Here is a 6,527-nt window from a genome sequence, read left to right as displayed (position 1 = left end):
GTTTTATGTCTTTACATAAATTTGTGTTTGGCAATTATAAACTCCTTTTATTCCAATTATTCATTAAAGTATATAATAGGTTCTAAAGTATAGTCACCTTACTATGTTTTAGAGAATTAGAATGTATTTCTTATCTCTAACTGCTTTACCAACCTACAATTTCTAACCTCCCCTGCCCTCTGTACTTTCACATGCATCATTTCCAGTAATCACTGTTTTGTCTTCTTAGATATCAACTTTTTAGCCCCAGCCTATATGTGAGAATACTACAGTATTTGTTCATCTGTGCCTATGTTATTTTGCTTAACATGTCTTCCAGTTCCATCCATTTTACTACAAATGGAAGGATTTCATTTTTTATGGTGGCTTAATAATATTCCATTGCATACATATGCCAGATTTTATTTATCTTTTCATCTGTCAATCTATACTCTATAACATAGCTGTTGAGAATAGTGCTGCAGTAACGTGTGTAAAGATATATTTTGATAAGGTGAATTCATTTTCTTTGGATATAAACTTTGAAGTAAGATAGTGGAATGGCAAAAGGCAGTCTACTTTCAATCTCTTGAGAAGACTGCATACATTTTCTGTAATATTTATACTAATTGACATTCCCACCAACAGTGTATAAGTGATTTTTGAGTATTATCTGAAAGATCATTGTCTTGAAGTGTTCTAGAAAGTTTACACTTACAATCTTACATTTATGTTTGCAATCCATTTTGAACTTTTTTGTGTTGACACATTTGTAATATGAGCAGATTTTGTTGTGATATTGCCATATATGCAAACTGTATGAGAAAACTCACACTCAATACCATATTTCCTTTCCTTCACTCTTTTCAAACAGTATTTGATGGACTTCATTATGCTAAATCAGTAAATAAATAAATAAATATTGATAGATTTTTTATCTTCTCCCTCATTATTCCCTTCTCAACTCTGCCTCCTTTCACCATCCCCTCCTAGACATCCTTTGAAATTTTTTTTTACTTCACATCCTATTACCATTACTACCATCATCATAATTTTTCTATACTACACAAGTGAGAAATCTATGTAATATTCCTTTTCTAAAAACAGAATATTTCAAAGATTTTGGCACGGGCAATAATTTCCTGAATAATATTTCAATGGTTTATCATAGAAGAACAAGCAATGGATGAAAAAGACTTCAAAATAAAAGTTTCTGCCCATCAAATGAAAGAATTATAAGAATCAAGAGATATCCCTCAGAATGAGAGAAAAATTTTACCAAATATTCATAAATGAAGGATTAATGTTCAAAATATACAGAGCTGGAAAAATTAAGTAGCAAAAGAGAAAAATAAGCTAATTAACAAATGAGCAGGTAAAGTGAATCCATAGTTATCATAAGAGTAAATACAAATGGCTAATGCATACATGAAGAAATGTCTATTTTAACTGGAGTGAGGTAGAATCTCAGAGTTGTTTAGATTTGCATTTCTTTTCTGGCCAGAGATGTTGAGCATTTTTTTCATGTGCTTATAGGCCATTCTTATTTCATCTTCAGAGAAGTCTCTCAATCTTTGGCCCATCTTTTAATGGAATGGTTGTTTCTTTGAAGATTAGTTTTGGAGTGATTCAATTTTTTGAGCTGTTGACATATTTTAGATATGAGGCCTTTGTCTGTTGTATGGTTAGTGAAGAGCTTCTCCCACTCTGTGGGCTTTCTATTTAGCTTGCTAGCTATGTCTTCTGCCATACAGAAGCTCCTGATCAAGAAATCTAATAAAAACAGATGCTGGCCAGGATGTTGCAAGGAGGGATCAGTACTACACTGTTGGTGGGAGTGCAAACTCGTTCAACCACTATGGAAAGCAGTATGGCAATTCCTCAAAAGACTAAACATAGAGTTCTCCTATGACCCAGCAATTCCACTACTTGGCATTTACCCAATGGTCCAGAAACAAGAACATACTAAACCCAGTAGCACAACAAAGTTCATTACAGCACTGTTTACCATAACAAAGATATAGAACCAACCCAGATGCCCCTTAGTAGATGATCTGATCAACAAGATGTGGTATTTATACACAGTGGAATTTGATGCTGCCATCAGAAAGAATGACGTTGCCCCATTTGGAAGGAAATGGGAAAACTTGGAAAAAAAATCACATTAAGTGAAATAAGCCAGGCCCAAAGGAACATAGGCTCTATTGTTTCCCTCATTTGTCATAATTAGTACAAAACCTGGATTCTCCTAGCAGAGGATTACAATAGCTCAAAACTTATATACATAAGGCCATATAGGATGAGGCTAAATGAAAGGACCTCCAGGAAATGGAAACAAGACCTATATAATGAGTGAATGTTGTTCTTAATGTACTATGTTATTTCTCATGTCTTTTGTTGTCCCTTGTTTATTCTCATATTGTTACAGTATCTTGCTTTAAAATCTGGTATACTGGATAGTATTTATTTATTTATTTGAAATAGGTAAGGTAAGGGGAAAAACAAGATGATTGGTAGAGATGGGGGGAGGGAAATAGGGACAAAAACTTGAGAAGGGGTATGAATGTGTGTGAAGTAATGCTCCTTTTATCTGGCAAATATAACTGTAACTCCTCTATTACTTACAATAAAGGTTATATTAAAATGTGCAGTATCCCTAACCATAAAGGAAATGCAAATCAAAACTACACTACTATTTTATCTCACCTCTCTCAGAATGATATTCCTCAAGAAACAAACAACAACACATGCTGGTTGAGGATACAGGTTAAAAAGAAACCTTCATATGCTGTTGAGTTGATTTTTTTGCCTGAGCACTGTCCTTGGGCATTCATACGGCTAGTACTCTACCACTTCAGCCATTGCACCTTTTCTAGCTTTTCTTGTTTTTTTTTTCTTTTTTGATGTAAACCAAATTTTATCATGTAAAAACAAGTCTGTTCAGGGAACAACTACAAATACAAATACTACAGATAACACAGAAAGAGAAAAAAAGGTCATCTGAAAATTAGTGAAATTAAGAACAGAAATAAAAGATAAATTTCCTCAATACATAAAGACACTCTCCATTAATTTTTAAAAGAAACCTCCAGTGAAAACATGGACAAAGATGATGAAATTATTGATGTTCACAAAATAAAAACAACTCACAGAAAACTACATCATTAATTTCAGATAGAAAAAGAGAAAACAAGTTAAAAGTATAGTAGCAGCATTCTTCATCTGTTGCATAAGAGAAAATTCAATAATTTGGTAACATTCTATGATATAGAAAACATATTAATACACTATATTAGGGTCAAAAATGGAAAAAACCACCAGAAAGACTATTTCTTTCTCATTTTTCATGTACCAGAGGTCAGAGAATCTATTAGGCATGTATTAGGCACTGATATATACTTAACTTTCATTTGGAGGGATGATCAGTCACTAGGATGATTGATTTGAAACTTTGGCAGTCTGTTTCCAGCCTCTCCTCTGTTCAAAACTTCCAGCTAATCAACATCCCTAGCAAAGGGATTTTTTTTCTGTTGACAAGTTACTATTTTTCAGTTAAAATGACTCTTTCTTCAATGGCTTTCTGTTTTCCAAATCCAGGAATTATTCTCACTATGTGTTTGTGTCTTGGTGTTGAAGTTTAGATTCAAAGCTTCACTCTTGCTATGCAGGGCTCTGCCACCACACGTCACCTCCATCCTTTTTTGCACAGATTATTTTTGAGATAGGACCTTGCTTTCTGTCCATGCAGATACCAGGACTGTGATCCTCCTAGTTTTCATTTCCCGCTATAACCAAGTCAACAAGAACACATTACCAGGCCCAGGAATTGGTGGTTTAGGGAAAAATATGGAATGCTTCACAAATTTGCATGTCATCCTTGCAGCAGGGGCCATGCTAATCTTCTCTGTATGGTTCCAATTTTAGTATATGTGCTGCTGAAGCGAGCACCATTTCCAGCTTTTCTTTCTGTGTATGTGATACAGAGGAATCAAACCCAGGACTTTGTGCAGGCTAGACAAGCACTCTTATCACTAGGCTACACTCCTGGTCCTGTTGATTTTTTTGGAGACATAAAGCTAGTTTCATTCTTCTGCATATCAATAGATTTCGTAGCATCAAGAGAAGAGTCTATGAAGTAAGGTTTTGGCTTAAGGGGTTGGGCAGTAGTAGCCTTGAGCTGAAGAGCTCAAGAACAATGCCCAGGCACAGGGTTCAAGCCCCAGGACTGACAAAAAAAGGGGGTCTGTCCCTTCATTTTGGTTTCTTTGTTGAAAAATCATTTGGCTATAGGTGCATGGATTTATTTCTAGTTTCTCTATTCGGCTCCATTAATGTATGCATATATTTTTATGCCAATATCACTCTGTATTAGTTACTATAATTTATTTTTTCCGTACATTTTTATTGTAATTAATAGAAGGGTTACATTATATTCACCAGATAGAAGGTGCATTACTTCACAATCACATTTTATATGGCTTTTGTTTCTATATCTTGGAGGTCCTTTCATTTAGCATCATTCTGTATGGCCTTATGTATACAGGTTTTGTTCTATTGTAAGTCTCTGCTACGAGAGCCCAAGGTTTCTACTGATTATGACAAATGAGGGAAACCATTGAGCCTATGTTCCTTTGAGTCTGGCTTACTTCATTTAATATGATTTTTTCCAAGTCTTTCCATTTCTTTACAAATGGGGCGATGTCATTCTTTCTGATGGCAGCATGGAATTCCATCGTATATAAATACCACATCTTGTTGATCCAGTCATCAGCTGAGGGGCATCTGGGTTGGTTCCATATCTTCGCTATAATTCATAATGTCATGAAGTTAGATTTTGTGATACCAACTTTGTTATTGATGTCCAACATTGAGAAAGCTATTGTTTGTAAATAGTAAGTAATATGTGAGACTTCAGACTCTTCTAAAGGAGTTTTCAAGTACAATTAAAAATATATAATATATGCTGAATCTGTTTTCTTATTTTCACATTACCATTCCCTCTGATCACTCTTAGTTGTACGAAAAAATGTGAAACAGTTTACTCAAAAGAATTAGAAGGGTATTAATAAAATTCAATTGGATTCTGGAATTAGTTCAGAAGAAGAACAGATAGGAGGTAAAAATTAATAGTTCAGCTTTAGGAACCTTATACTAAACAGGTTAAATTCCACAGTAAACTGTTGGACCACTGAATGAAAGTTTCTAATTAAGTGTCCTCCATCAGGTTCCAAAGTTCTAAACCCCATAAGAAAGTTATAATAGGCTATAATAGTAATAACTAGAAATACATTTGTAAAGAGAAATTTTGGAGGGGGCTACTTCAATCTGCATGTCTACCATGAAACCCATAGTTCAGAAAATGAGGGACTTTATGCTTATGCTCAAGCCTAGAGAGGGAGGCATTTGACATACAGAATTCCATTTGTGTTCTCTTAAGATCAAAACATGCCTTGCCAATAGCGGTAGAGTCTGAGCATTATCAGATGAGAGGATCAAGAGCAGACATAAATGATAGATGTAGTTGTGTTAGGATTTGCCCAAACGTCTTGAACTTTTCATGTTAAAAGAATGTGTCCTTAAATGAGACAAAATGTTGGACATGACAAAAAGATACTTTCTGGGACATTGTCAGAGGCATTCTGCTCAAGAAGACTTAACTCAGAGGACAACAGACCTCCATGGAGTGTCTACATGAAATGAACTCTAGAACAGCCAGAGCTTGGGGTTGGGGTGTGAAGATGTACCTGCAGATAAGTTTTGCATCCTTCAGATGACCACTCTTCTGATGGGGCAGCAAGCAGGTCTTTGGAAAATCCAACAAATATTTTTTTCCAGGAGGAAAATTTATCTACCATCTTCCCGACCCAGAGAACTTTAAGGCATTTTATAGGTGCCATGACAAGTTGAGGCTGAGCTATAGAAAAATGGCAACTATTCCAGCTTGCCTGTAGTCGGCCCTTAGCTCAAAGAAGACATAAGTCTTATCTTTGAATAAAGACCTATGGGTTGGGAACTTAAATATCAAATTAAGATGATATTTAGAAGGTTAAAATGTGCAAAGAACTTTGTATTAGCTAAAAATGAGTGGATAATTCAGGATCATATATTTTTTTAAATCATGATAGAAACAAAAATTTCTATTCTAGAAACACTGTAGAGATACTGGGAAAATTAAAACAACATTTTCATTTTGATTTATTCCAAAAGATTTCTGTGTTCAAAAATACTAATAGTTACCAGAAGTATGTCAAAAACATATTCTTCTTTCCAGGGGCCAGGCCAAAAAAATGCTCCACTGAATTTTCCTGTGAAGGATTTTTGTTGACAGAGTAATCAATTGGTATAATGATGCAAAAGTTAAATCACATAGAAAATAATTCAAGAAATTTAAGCTTATCAGACTAGGCAAATTCAGGTAAAAATCAATAGCTCCCTTAATTTTGATAAGTAGACTTGCACAATCAGAACAATTCTAAATTGTATTGATGGCATTGACAAGAGCCAATGAACAAACTACAAAACAAAGACATGTATATAATGAAAGGGGT

At 34.6% G+C, this 6,527-nt stretch overlaps 1 non-coding gene across 1 annotated transcript; it reads right to left on the bottom strand.

The window, feature by feature from the left end:
• Window positions 1-3,819: 3,819 nt before the first annotated feature.
• Window positions 3,820-3,927, bottom strand: LOC150067328 (U6 spliceosomal RNA). Its single transcript, XR_016534685.1, has one exon. It is a non-coding gene; the product is annotated as a U6 spliceosomal RNA (small nuclear RNA).
• Window positions 3,928-6,527: the final 2,600 nt, after the last annotated feature.

This window comes from Megascapheus bottae, chromosome 2 (genome assembly GCF_031878675.1).
Source record: "Megascapheus bottae isolate mThoBot1 chromosome 2, mThoBot2.hap1, whole genome shotgun sequence".
In the NCBI taxonomy this organism is placed as follows: Eukaryota; Metazoa; Chordata; class Mammalia; order Rodentia; family Geomyidae; genus Megascapheus; species Megascapheus bottae.
This window is presented reverse-complemented; position numbering and strand designations above follow the sequence as displayed.